The 13,480-nt window shown below is 41.5% G+C and overlaps 2 long non-coding RNA genes across 3 annotated transcripts; one reads left to right on the plus strand and one right to left on the minus strand.

Annotated features, from left to right (window-relative positions):
• The first annotated feature begins 2,335 nt into the window (after positions 1-2,335).
• LOC112845341 (uncharacterized) lies at positions 2,336-5,224 on the plus strand. 2 transcript variants are annotated; one of them, XR_003218160.1, is made up of 4 exons: positions 2,336-3,272; positions 3,370-4,052; positions 4,198-4,385; positions 4,517-5,224. It is a non-coding gene; the product is annotated as an uncharacterized LOC112845341 (long non-coding RNA). The 2 variants fall into 2 exon arrangements; XR_003218159.1 differs by having other exon boundaries at positions 2,357-4,052.
• A 4,978-nt stretch (positions 5,225-10,202) lies between these two features.
• On the minus strand, positions 10,203-11,064 carry LOC109201098 (uncharacterized). The gene is made up of 3 exons (XR_003218158.1): positions 10,721-11,064; positions 10,468-10,634; positions 10,203-10,243 (listed from the first exon to the last, which is right to left on the minus strand). It is a non-coding gene; the product is annotated as an uncharacterized LOC109201098 (long non-coding RNA).
• Positions 11,065-13,480: the final 2,416 nt, after the last annotated feature.

Genomic DNA, 13,480 nt, shown 5'->3' on the forward strand with positions numbered 1-13,480 from the left:
GATTTTTTAACATGTCTGTGGATTTTTCTGTTTTTTGTGCCCATTCATCCAGAAGAGCATTTGTTAGGTCAAACACCGATGTTTGACGTTTACAATCTCCATTCTGGTTCATCACAATGGTGATCTAGGAGTTAAGATCAGGGCTCAAAGCAAGCCACTCTGCTTCTATGCCAGACACATTCAATCATGTCTTTATGGACCATGTTTGTGCATTAGGTCACAGTCGTGTTGGAAGGGAAAAGACCCTCCCTAAACTGTTCTCACAATGTTTTAAGCACAAAGTGTCCAAAATGTCTTGGTAACCTGAAGCGTTAAGATTCCTTCACTGGAACCACAAGACCCAGGCCAAAGTCAGAGGAGAAATAAATGAATACTATTCAAACGTTTAGCTTTCAACTCCTAAAACCGATGCAGGTTAAACCTCTGTTTAATACTAACCTAAAATTCTGGAACATAGACCAAATGACATCAAAATATCATTTCAGCGACACACTGACAAACTGTGCCAGTCAACGGGCATAGTTGTAGTTCTTCAAGTTTGTGAGGGCATTTGGATTCATTCCGTTGTCAGCTGTAGGAAGGCCTTATAATGCTCTAATTAGCTTCATTGTGTGGCTAGACAACAATAACAACAGGAAAGTAATCGTTATATAACTTTTTGTGAAGAACATATGGCTATGGATCTGCTGACTAATAGTAGTAATAGTAATTGACAGCTTCCAGTCAGTGGGTCCTTTCTTCTCTGATGCTTACATCTTCAAGCGCCATAACCAAGGTTCTATATCAAAATGGTGGCTTTTCATTGGTGTTAACTTTAGACATCACATTTATAAGGCTCTTTAAAAACGTCATTTATTAAACTTTTCTCTTACCTGAAATAAACAGGCTGTCTTGATTCAATGCAGATTATCACAAATTTCACACAGTGTATCAATATTCTATGTGTTTCTTTATGAGCTGTATCTTAACCATGTAGCTATCGAAACTGTGTTTTAATGACATCGCAGGTACAAATAACAACAAAAATCATCATATTTGGCAAATGTTTTATTATGAAAGACAACAAAATTGAAATAAAAAACATTTATATCTGTCAAACAAGACACAAAGCTGTGTGTCGCTGTAATGGACATGGAACTGAAGTTGAAAAGCTCAACATAAGAAAACGCTGGGAAACAAACAAACAAACAAAAAACTTCACTTTATACTTTCCATATTATTGATTGATCTGGAACGAGTCCTTTGTCTCCCAGGAAACTCTTCACCACTGAAAACAGAATGGGAAAAATGAAGCTTGCACTGGCTTCCAATTAAATACCGTATTCAATTTAAAATACTACTTTCACTTACAAAACTATTAATAATTGGCGCCGAGCTACCTCAATGAGCTCTTAGGTTACACACTCCTGTCAGAGCACTTAGATCTGCTACCCAACTTCTTCTGGAGCAACCTCGTTCTCGGCTGAAGTCTCGCGGCGACCGCGCGTTTGCTGTAGCTGCCCAGTCTTATGGAACAACCTTCCTGTTGCTATCCGGGCGTCTGACTCTATGCCACTGTTTAAATCACGGCTGAAGACTTATTTGTTTAATCTTGCTTTTCCACCTAGTTAACATTTGGTGTGCGTTGGTACATTTTTATCCGTTATGCTTGTGAACTACTTTTATATCATATGATTGTCAAGGTTTTATAATTGATACGTGCCAGGTCCTTTCTCTTTTCCCTCCCATCTCCTTTTTCCTATTTTATTTTTTGTCAAGCACCTTGGTATACCCTTGGTTTTTTAGTGTGCTTTATAAATAAAGTTTATTATTATATTATTATTATTATTATTATTATTATTATTATGGATGGCAGACAGTTGGTGTCGTAAACCACCGCCTCTGTTCAAAGATGGTCGCTCACAGTGGACATAGATGGCTTCCTCCACTCCTCTTTCAAACCATCTGTCCTCTCTGTCCAAAATGTGAACATTGGCATCCTCGAAAGAGTGTCCTTTATCCTTTAGATGCAGATGGACTGCTGAGTCTTGTCCTGTGGAGGTGGCTCTTCTATGTTGTGCCATGCACTTGTGAAGTGACTGTTTGTTCTCTCCAATGTAGAGGTCTGGGCATTCCTCGCTGCACTGTACAGCATACACCACGTTGTTAAGTCTGTGTTTTGGAGTTTTGTCTTTCGGGTGAACCAGTTTCTGTCTGCGTGTGTTGCTGGGTCTGAAGTACACTGGGATGTCGTGTTTGGAGAAAACTCTCCTGAGTTTTTCTGATACACCGGCTACATAGGGGATGACAATGTTGTTGCCTCTGTCTTTCTTATCCTCCCTCGCTGGTGTCTGATCTTCTTTTCTGTGCCTCTTTGCTGACTTTATAAACGCCCAGTTAGGATAACCGCATGTTTTGAGTGCTTCCTTTACATGTGTGCGTTCCTTCTTTTTCCCTCAGGCTTAGAGGGAACATGTTCTGGTGGTGGTCAGCGGGCCGGTGGCGCCGGTGTCCGGCAGCCTCGCCTCTGTCAGTGTGCCCCTGGGCAGCTGTGGCTACAATGTAGCTTGCTATTCCTCTTTGAATAGTACTCATGGCCGTTGATCAGTGGTCATGAGAATTTGCATTTTAATGATCTAGGAACTGTACTCAGGAAGTGATGCTGGTTTAACTTCAAATTTAACTGTAATGTTTCTGTTTTTCTCACATGAACTTCTGACATCAGCAGTTGTGTAGCAGGAGTCTGGAGGAGGATATGTCTTCCTAAAACTTTGTTCATTAAGTGCTCAAATTTTCAATACTGCGATGGCACCAGTTAACTCATTGTGCTGAAGGACTAATCTAAGTTGTCTAACTCTGACTATATGCCAGTACATCAGTGATCAGAGCACCGCTTTAACTGTTCTAACCTGCAGTAACTCCACTTTATGTTACAATCAGATAATTGAGGCCATAAAATAAGGAAAGTGTTACATGAGTTTCAGTGAACTCAAGTCTTACAGTAGCTTATTTTACTGGCTATTCATGCATGAACAAGTTCTTGTGCAGATTTACAAAGAGTACAATTATCTAAAATTCCAGGCACAGTAACATTTATTCTACAATGTTGTGGCTTAGTTTGACTTGATCTCGTGCCTGAATCAACTCTGTGCTCAGTTGTTGTAATGCTAACTTAACTGTCAGTGTTTTATTTTGATCTTTGTTTCCACAGGAGCAGGAACATTAGAAGCTGCTGTAGTAACTGCTGCTGTTCTCCTGCCTGTCATATTCTTCTCTGTCTTCCTGTGGATTCAGTGAGCAGATTTGTTACATTATTGTTTGGGAGATAAACTTTGATTTTAACAGTTTATGAATGTCATTATTTTGTTCAACATTAATTGTCCCAACCAGAAAAAAGAGGATGTCCAAGGAACCTGTTAAATCTGAAGACAGAGCCAACAACTGTCAGGGTCCTGGGTCCCCTGACCCAGCATGTTTAATTCTTTATGATTTTTGTAGTATTGTTCTTGTGAGTTGTATCGTTTCTAGTTTCGATCCCTTGCCCTTCGTGTTTCTCTGTGTCCCCTCTGTTCTGTGTGGTCTGTCTGCATGTTGAGTTTCCCTCTGTGTCTTTCGGTTCTTAGAGTCCTCTGTCTTATGGTTTATGTCTCTGTGTTTCTTAGTTGCTGTCTCCACTGTGCCAAGTTCGTGTCTCTGTGTCATACTTCCTGTTTTACTTTGAAGGTCCGTGTCTTATGTGAATGTGTCCTGCTTTGCTTCCTTGTCTCGTCAGTCCTGATTTCTCCCAGCTGTGCTCTCCTTCTGTGTCTCATTCCCCTCGTTACTTCCCAGTGTATTTAAACCCTGTGTTTCTCTGAGTCAGTGTCGCGTCGTCCCTCATGCTGTGTGTGATTCTCCCCGTGTCTCCTGGTATGCGTTATGATTAGTTTTTCCCAGTTTAGTTTTGCATTGCTTGTGTTCTGTTCTCCAGCAATAAAGCTGTGCTTTTGAGTTCAAGTTCTGTCCCCTTGAGTTTGCGTTTGGGTCCAATCCCTGCCTGCCACACAGCGAAACATGACAACAACAGAGGACAGGTGAAAACAGTCACATCAGTGTTGTACAAATAACCAACATTGTGGTTTTAAACTTCCTGGTGGACTCACAAATACTTCTTTGCTGTTGTTCTTTAACTCAAATACATTTGATGACATTTGTAGCTGAGACTTTTTTCCTATACAGTGTTTACCTGATCAGAGACAGCCAGAGGAGCAGGATGATCTTCAGTATACCAGCATCCACTTCTCCAACAACCAGGCAGATCCTCTCTACTCCAACATCAGAGCAGCTCAGCCTCACAGACACATGCAGGAACAGGAAGTTACTGAGTGCACTGCTGTTAGATTTAACAGAGGCAGTGCAGCCAAGAGGTGAGAGAGACTGTCCTCTCATGTCTAAGAAACAAACTCGCTGCTTTTACTGTTCTTTTTCACCATTAATGGAAATGATTTCAGTTGATGCTATATCCTCCAAATCATGAAATGTTCTTCTCTGTTTTCAGAGACAGAAGTCAGGAAACAGGAGAGTCTCCATGTGCACTGTTCTCCACAGTCAACAAAACCAGATGAAGGGACGGGTTGATGATGATGTGATATTTATGTAGACTTAAAAAAAAAAAAAAAAAGATTAAGCTCAATTGTAGTTAACTGGTTCATAAAATAGGTGAAAATGCATTATATTGTTAAGTTTAGTAAAAAAAAAAAAAAAAAAAATTACTGTTGTGTAAAGCATTTTCCTCTTTTTTTTTTAGATATTTGTTGTTGTGAAATGTAACACTTTCAATAATAGACCAAGATCTGAGTGTATACAAAATGCAGATTTTAAATGAAGAATAATTTTTTTAAGGGACAAGCAGCTATCCAGACCTACCTGGATGTAGGAATCCAATAAAGTCTTTTCACAACAGACATGTCAAAGTGGATCAGCTTCCTCACTTTGTTCAATGATTTCACTCCTCTAAATCACACTGATCACACTTTGCTAACTGTACCAGTTTCCATGGACTGCAGTAGCTGCTTCAAATAAACAGCCAGATTCCTCGACCGCTCTCTAGTTACAGCCGTCGTGGTCTGCTGTGTGGCAGGTAGAGTGTGGACTCAGATGCAGGACACAGAAGGCAGAAATAAACTCATAAAGTTCACTAAATGTTTACAAACGTCAAGAAGTCACAAGCAAAGAGAGACCACACCATGACACATGTTTAAACAAGGAATGTTTATTCATCAAAACTAGTTATTAATCAAATAGACCTGTTCAAAGCACCACAGTGGTAGAACGATATCACACAGCACCGTCACATGATATTAAACAGAAACTGGCAACAGGGCTCTGTAGAGTGAGCGATCATAATGAAGCAGTTTAAGTTGTGATTCAACCTGCTCTTCATATTTCAGGCCACCAGATGTCACCAAAGACAACTGTGTTGAAAAGTTTAAAGTAATGAAACCTTTTTCAGTAAAAGCTTCAGAAAGCTTTATTTGGCCATCAGTAAACAAAACAACATCAGAGCAGGACAGAAACAAAACAGACTGAAGCAGGACTCCAGGAGAACAGGACAAAACAGCAATGAGGGGTTAAATACATGTAGGCAGAGTGGAGACAGCTGAGGAAAAACACAGCTGAACTAAATCTGATAACAAAAAATGCTGAGGTGTAATTAAACACTAGACACAGGAGACACAGGCTACCAGAATAAAACAGGAAATAACTGAATGTGGGAACAGAATCATGGACTTGACACAATTCAATTCAATTTTATTTATACAGCGCCAAATCACAACAACAATCGCCTCAAGGTGCTTTATATTGTAAGGTAGACCCTACAACAATACTGTGGCGGAGGTGTGGTCCGTGGCTCGGCTGCAGGGGAGAAAACAGCTGGTGGCGTTTGGTCTGATGACAGTCTTCTTTCCCCTTTTTAGTGAGACGGGAGAGGAGAGGAGGGGCTGTAAAAAGCTGAGACGGGTGCTGTCTAGACTGTGAAGTGTCACAAAAAAAAGTCAGAAATAAACGTAACATCTCGCTGTATCGAGCCGTGTGTGTGTGTGGAGTGCATTCTACAAATACATACAGAGAAAAACCCAACAATCATATGACCCTTATGAGCAACCACTTTGGCAACAGTGGGAAGGAAAAACTCCCTTTTAACAGAAAGAAACCTCCAGCAGAACCAGGCTCAGGGAGGGCAGCCATCTGCTGGGACCAGTTGAGAGAAGGAAGACAGAACAAAAGACATGCTGTGAGAGCCAGAGATTAATAAATAGCATGATGAAGTGCACCCAGAGGTTGCCCTTTGTTCAAAATTAAAGTCTACAAATCAATAACATCACACTGGCCTATGTTTATATACAGTCTATGATTACATGTCAGTGAGATCTTGGAGCTGCCAGTATGCAAAGCTGCAGCTTTAGAATTTAGGCTCTGATCCTTTTTTCCACCATTTTTTATTTTTCTTCTTCCTTTCATCATTTCCTCTTATTGTCCCTTTACATACTCTTTGCTTCGCTCCAGTCTACTGCCAGAATTTCGCACCAAGCTTCAAGGAAAGCGAAATGAACGCCATCGCCATCACCTCTCTCTTTCTAGTCCCTGTCAGTACTCTTGCTGCAACATTTTGGATTAACTGAAGTCTTTTCAAGGTGTTTTTTAGGACAAACTGGCTGAAACTCTTCAAATAAGCCAATAAGCTATAACTCAGAAAGATCAGTTGGAGAAAAAGACTCAATATCAATGATACTCAAAGTAGCTGCAGATAATGTTACATCTGTGAGATGATTATGAGTCATTTTTTTTCTCTAATGGTTCAAATTTTATTTGTGAAGAAGTTCATGACGTCATTACTAGTTAACGTTAAAGAATCGTTGGCTCAACAGTGCTCTGACTCTTTGTCAGCCTGGCTACAGTGCTGAAGAGAAACTTAGGGTTGTTCTTACTTTCTTCAATCAGTGATGAATAGTAAGATGTTCTAGCTTTACGGGGGGCTTTTTAAAGTTTTGATCTAAATTTCCAGCTGGGATGGACAAGGCTAAACATCAGGCTTTCAAATAAATTAAACTCTGTATTGATCTTTGTTTAATTAATAAGCTGGTGTGGAAGATTGCTGCCACACCGCCTCCTCGGCCTGTGCTTCAAAGGCTCTGATAGTTAGTATGACTCAGGGGTGTTAATTCATTGAAACTTACATAATCATCCTGCTGTAACCAGATTTCAGTAAGGCAGAGTAAATCGATTTGTTGATCCATTATTAAGTCATGTAATAACTCTTTGGTGCTGTTGAGGATACTGTATTGTTCTTTCTTATTTTATTTTTTTACATTTAAGTCATTTTTTTTTTTGCTGGTTTTTAGTTAGTTTTTTGTCTGTTTGGGAGCTGACACAGTCTCTATGGAGATGGGGTTTTAGGGGATAACAGTAGGAGAGAAGCTGCAGAGGTGTGTGAGACTGCAACTCTGCTTACATGTCCTAACACTGGATAATCATGTTTCAGGGGATTTCATAAATTTGCCAGATTTCTAGAAATAAGAGCTGCTTCATCCAAAGTGGGATTGTCTCCCAACCAGACCAGGTTTCCTCCAGAAAGTTTCCCAATTATCTATCAAGCCCACATCATTTCTTGGACACCAGTCAGACAGCCAGCAATTTAAGGAGAACATGCAGCTAAACATGTCACTCCTGGTCTGATTGGGGAGGGGACTACAGAGTCTGACATTGTGTTTGCAAAGTTACACACTGATTCAATATTGATTTTAGTGACCTCTGATTGATGTAACCGGGTGTCATTATTGCTGATGTGAATTATATTTTTACTGAATTCAGGTTTACCGTCAGCCAGCAGTTTTAAATTTCCCTCAGTGTCGCCTGCTCTGGCCCCTGGAAGACAATTGACTATGGTTGCTGCTGTCTTCACGTGTCTCAGAAAAGAATCACCAATTACCAGAGTTTGATCCCTGGCGGGTGTGTCGCTGAGTGGGGAAAACAGTTAGACACATGAACAGGTTGGTGGTGCATCAGGGCTTCTGTTTATGCTTCCTCCTGACCGTCACCCAGCCATCATGTTTTCCCGTCTGCTCAGGATTACCTGCTGGGAGACAGTTAGCAGGGCCTACGCCACCTTCCACTGCTCCGGCTACAGGGGCCTGACCAGCTACGGGTTTTCAAGGGTGGGATTTCCAGTGTTCAATTCAGCAATCCAGGCCTCCAGAGCTGCAGAAAGGCTACATTTATTACAAGTATCATTACTGCTCATTAAAAAAAAAAAAGCAGAACTGCTTCTCCAGAGTCAGAGGAGTCTTCCACAATTATTGGGTTTGACATATCAGGTTAAATAAAGACTGCTGAGGAGGAAGCATGGCTTGGGCCCATCTCAGAGCTCACCCTCGCAGCAGGATAACCATGAATGCAATTTTTGCACAGTCTGAGGAACAAATTCTCCTCTGTTGATGAAACACTGTATGAGGAAACCTCCGTTCTTTTCACTGGTAAAAACTTCAGGTGTAGGAAGAGGCCTCTCCAGAGGTACAACCTCCCTGAGCTGTGCTGCTGACCATGTCCATCGTTTTATGACCACAGTATACTCATCTTATAACGGATGTCAATCCAGCAGATTATCTTTGGTATGTGGTGGATCAGGAGATTTGCAACATGGATGCAAAGCCGACAAATCTGAAGCAACTGTGTGATGCTATCATGTCAATGTGAAACTAAATCTGCGAGGAATCTTTCCAGGTCTTTGTTGAATCTGTGCCACAAAGAATTAAGGCAGTTCTGAAGGTAAAAGAAGGTCCAAAACAGTACTGGCAAGGTGTAACTAATGAAGTGGCCAGTGACTGTATTTAGTGTCTAGATGTTTTTTTCAGTATTTTATTCACTTAATAGCAGGACAGAATACCACATGACTGTGGCCTTGTGTTATACCCTCTCTGCTGCAGTGATGCTGCAGACAAACACAAACATGATCAGACATTTAAGAAGAGCCTCTTAAAGATGAAGGTCTGTGTCTCTTGACCTAAACACATAATCCAGTTAAATCTAATTTATGCTCATTAATGCCCCTCAAACTGTAACTTAAAGTAATAAATTGGTTACTGATTAATTACAGAAGTACATTTGTGAGCATAAAGATGTAAGCCTTGGACCATCGGGATGAAATGTGGTTGGGAAACTTAACAAGCATTGATAAAGCTTCATCAGTAGCTCGAGCAAGAGCTCAAAACCTTCGATCACCACGGGTGGTTAGCAGACTGTGGTTGCACCATGCAGCCCAACAACATGCAGTAAATTGCAGGTTAAAGCAGTCTGCTTACACATTGTTAAACGAGGGAAGGGAACTAATGTGGCTGTCACATTACCCTTTTGTCCCATTTCATCCCAGGATTTGATTAAATTGCTGCTCACTTTCTCCAATACTTAAAACTGATCAGTAGGACCTGAAACTGCAAACATTCAAACATTCAGGCCACGTAAGAATCGGTTGTTGAACGTATTAATCTTCTACAATAAGCAAATGAATAAATAAACAGGAGAAAGCTACAGTACTAACAGAGTCATGCAAGTTTTTGACAGGGAGGTTAAACTCATGCAAAATAGCTTCACCCAGGCTCATGAAAACACTGATAGCAGATCATTTGTGTCAGTGTGTCAGGATGGTTTATATTTGAGCTTCTTGTTCACACAGAACAATTTTTCTTCATTTTTTAACGATTACCAAAGTCTGTGAATCCCCAAATTGTTCAGTTGTTCTTTTTGCTCCCCATGAGGTCACTTTCACCATGTGACAAACACAACACCCCACTGTACACACTCGGGCCACCAGCAACTTTCTACATCCTCAATAAAAAGCTGACAGGTTGCAATGATGTTCTGAATAACTTATTAAGAAAACAACTAAATGCACAGAAAATATTATGAAAACTGGTTTATTTTATATCTCCTAGTTTGAAATGAAGCAATAAAAACATGTATAAAACATCACAAACTGCAATATTGTACAAATGCTTACGTCCTGCTGATGCAATGGAGACATCTTCCAGTGACAGGCTTCATCCGTGTGTGTGTGAGGAGGCTCCTAAACCCACCGACACAGACGTGCATGTTCACAACTCCCTCTGTGCAGGCGGGGTCAGGACCCCCTCACCCTGGGGGAGGAGGGGTGGTGCTGTGGCCAGTCAGTCATGAAGTGCTGAGAGTGGATCGTTGGTCCTCTGTGCAGCTCTGTCCACTCTCAGCTTCCCTGCAAAGCAATAACACACGAAAGACATCATTTTAACACAAAACAGCATTTCCATTGTTGGTAGCTGCAGCATGTTGTTAAAATGCAATTTTAAACTCAACATATACACACAATAACTATAAATAAACTTAAACCTACAGTACTGTAGGACGATGATTTATACCAGCTATTGGAAGGATTTAGTCTTCAAGACAGTTTGTAGCCAATGTGAGGTGATAACTTACATAGCTGGAACACAGCACCACTCTCCAGTTTGTCATTTGGTCATCCATCCTTCTCATCGGGCTGGGGTAAGGCTGTCTTCTGGGTGGAGTATCTCTCTTTGTTAGCTCCGTCTTGGACGTTGAGTGTCTGAAGTGCTGAATGCTGGGAGAGGACAAGTGTAAAGCACCTGAAGACAAAAAGACAAAAAGAAAAGCATGAATTCACAGATCACCGAGTTGTTCAATTTACTTTTCTTCTGTTATGTGTTTTTACCTCACCTCTGATCCCTCAGCCACAGGCTATACCTAATGTAAAAACAAGAGACTACAGTCAGTTCACTACATCATTTTTAAAACTTTTCTAAATATTTGTGTTGACATTAAGTACGGACTTACCTTTGTCCTGCATGTCGAGCTAGAGCTTGAGAAAAAATATGTAAGTCATTTAAATAGTTACCTGTGATATTAAGAAAAATAGAAGTAACACTACCTAAAAAACTACCTTTCAGTCACACAGGCAATGTCACATATTAAGAAAAAAAACAATACATTTCACACGTGTTAGTTAATATTCTTTAAAAGTCAGATATTCTTAGTTAGCTGTCTTACAAACATCACAAAACACAAAGGCTTAACTTAAACATTACAAAGTTAATTAAAAATTAAAAGATATTTATAAGAAGCTGTCCTCAAAGCAAGAAAGTGTCTTACAAACACTGCAAGACGCAAAGGCCAACTTAAACGTTTAAAGTTTAAAAACACGTTCTAACATAATCTAATCAGAGTCACTGTCATCAAGTGAAAGGCTAAAAGGCCTCTCCCAGAAACGTCTGACTCCAAAAGAACCTGAGGATGTTGAAGGGGCATCGAATGTGTCACTTACCTTGCACCTCTTTGCACTTACCTCTTCAGTGCAGATGTCTTCTCTGCTTCTCTTTGCTGAGGAGGTGAGAGCTGAGGTTGAAGGAGAAGGAGAAGGAGAAGCTGTGGGATCAGCAGAGGAAGCAGCTGAGGGAGAAGATAAGAGAGCAGGTGAAGAAGAAGCAGCTGAGGGAGGAGGTGATGGAGCAGGAGAGGAAGCAGCTGAGGGAGTAGATAAGAGAGCAGGGGAGGAAGGAGCAGCTGAGGGAGGAGGTGATGGAGCAGGAGAGGAAGCAGCTGAGGGAGTAGATAAGAGAGCAGGGGAAGAAGGAGCAGCTGAAGGAGGAGCAGCTGACGGATAACCGACTGGGACAACGACTCGAGGGAAGAGTAGGTCGTTGGCGTGGCCGAAAGATGGCATAACGAATGGGGCATCACCTGAAGCAAAAGGATTAAACCAATCCTGCCAATCGGGAGGGAGCTGGATATCAAAGTCCTGTGCTTCACCAGAAGAGGTGGTGCTCAGGAGACTGTCATCCAGGATCCAGATGTCTTCAGGGCGAGGAAACAAGTTTAAAATAACATTAGGAATGTAATAAACACCAAGTGCTAAGAAATAGACCTACATCTGTTAGTTTGAGCAGATGATGAGAGAAAAGCATTTTAGGCTACATTTATGTCAGACTGAATGCCACTTCTACTTGTTCATGCAAGAAAAAAACAACTAAGTCAACTAAGTTCACATCATTAAGTGAAGCATCCATTTTTAATAGAAGAGCTCTAACACAGCGTGTATGCTAGCGGCTAATCTAGCCAAGAAATGAACAGAGTGGTTTTAGGTGTTGTAGAAGGATAAGATGATAAGCTGTGTGTGTTTTTCAGAATGACCTGCTTGGCTGTGGTTATTAGGCGGTAATAATTTGATGTAAAAGTGTCCCAGAGAGTCTGAAAAAATGAAGGCAGAGTTGGTAGCCTGAAGAGAGAAAGTGCAAGTTGTGTAAGGTGGAGTAATAAGCGAGCAAATAGTGGAGGAATGAAGAGGTGAGAAGCCTGGGTATTTTGCTTGAATAAAAGGTAATCTAAGAGAGAGATGTATAGCAGCGGAGGAGTTGTGGAGAGCAGGAAAAAGGCAAAAGGGAGACGCGACTTGGCGTCCCCTGTCCCCCAAGGCAGGGCCGTGGCAGCGAGTCCGTGAGGGAGTCGAACTCGGGACGCTCTGCACCGGAGCGCTCCGTCACACGTCTTACGCCAAGCGACCGGCCAGGGAGAACATGAAAAAAAAGGACATTTATCTTCTGTTCTTCAACACTTGGTTTTTTTGGGGCGGGGCGGGGGTTCTCTAAATGAGCTATGAAGTTTCTTGTGCAATATTGTTGCACACAAATTACACATGGAAACCTAGCTACTTTTCCATTGCCTTTCACAAAATGGGACTGCCAATGTTGGACGGCGTACCAAGCCAAAGCCTTCCTGCTACCAGGAATCCCTGCTTGGAAACCTGCTGGCGGCGCCACTAGCTTTACACCACGCTCTTCAGCCTCAGCTTTTTGGCCTCTTTTCAGCACACCTACCTAGTCCCACTCATCAATGAAGGTAAATACAAGCAGGTCATTCTGAAAAACACACACAGCTTATCATCTTATCCTTCTACAACACCTAAAAGCACTCTGTTCATTTCTTCGCTAGATTAGCCGCTAGCATACACGCTGCTGTGTTAGAGGCTTGTTGCTACCTAGTTAGCCATGCTGCACACCTGTTACTCTGTATTTGTCAATGATTCGGCACTCCTTCGGTTTTGTTATCCATTTTTAGACAGTAATGAGATCATCTGCACACTCCACAGAGCTCCAGAGTTACTGTTCATAGCAAAAGTGTAATGCTGTCCTTGGAGATTTTCACCTAAGACTGTGAGTGTGAGTGTGTAATGGATTTCAAAGTGTTTAAGTGTTCAGAGCACTCTACAGCCTGGTAAGGTGGCAAGTTTGAAAAGAGCAGCAGAAGGTATCAGTACTGTAGTGTAACTTGTTCTTTTCCTTTCCTAACAGTGAACAGAGTGCCGATTATTATCGACAGCTACGTCCACCCGGGGTGAAAGTAGTGTGGGAGACCATCAGGACCCAGCTGGGTTTCCTTGGTCCAGAGGTTTGGAGAAACCTCTTCCTTTTCTTTCATC

The sequence above is a fragment of the Oreochromis niloticus genome, unplaced genomic scaffold (genome assembly GCF_001858045.2).
Source record: "Oreochromis niloticus isolate F11D_XX unplaced genomic scaffold, O_niloticus_UMD_NMBU tig00006829_pilon, whole genome shotgun sequence".
Classification (NCBI taxonomy): Eukaryota; Metazoa; Chordata; class Actinopteri; order Cichliformes; family Cichlidae; genus Oreochromis; species Oreochromis niloticus.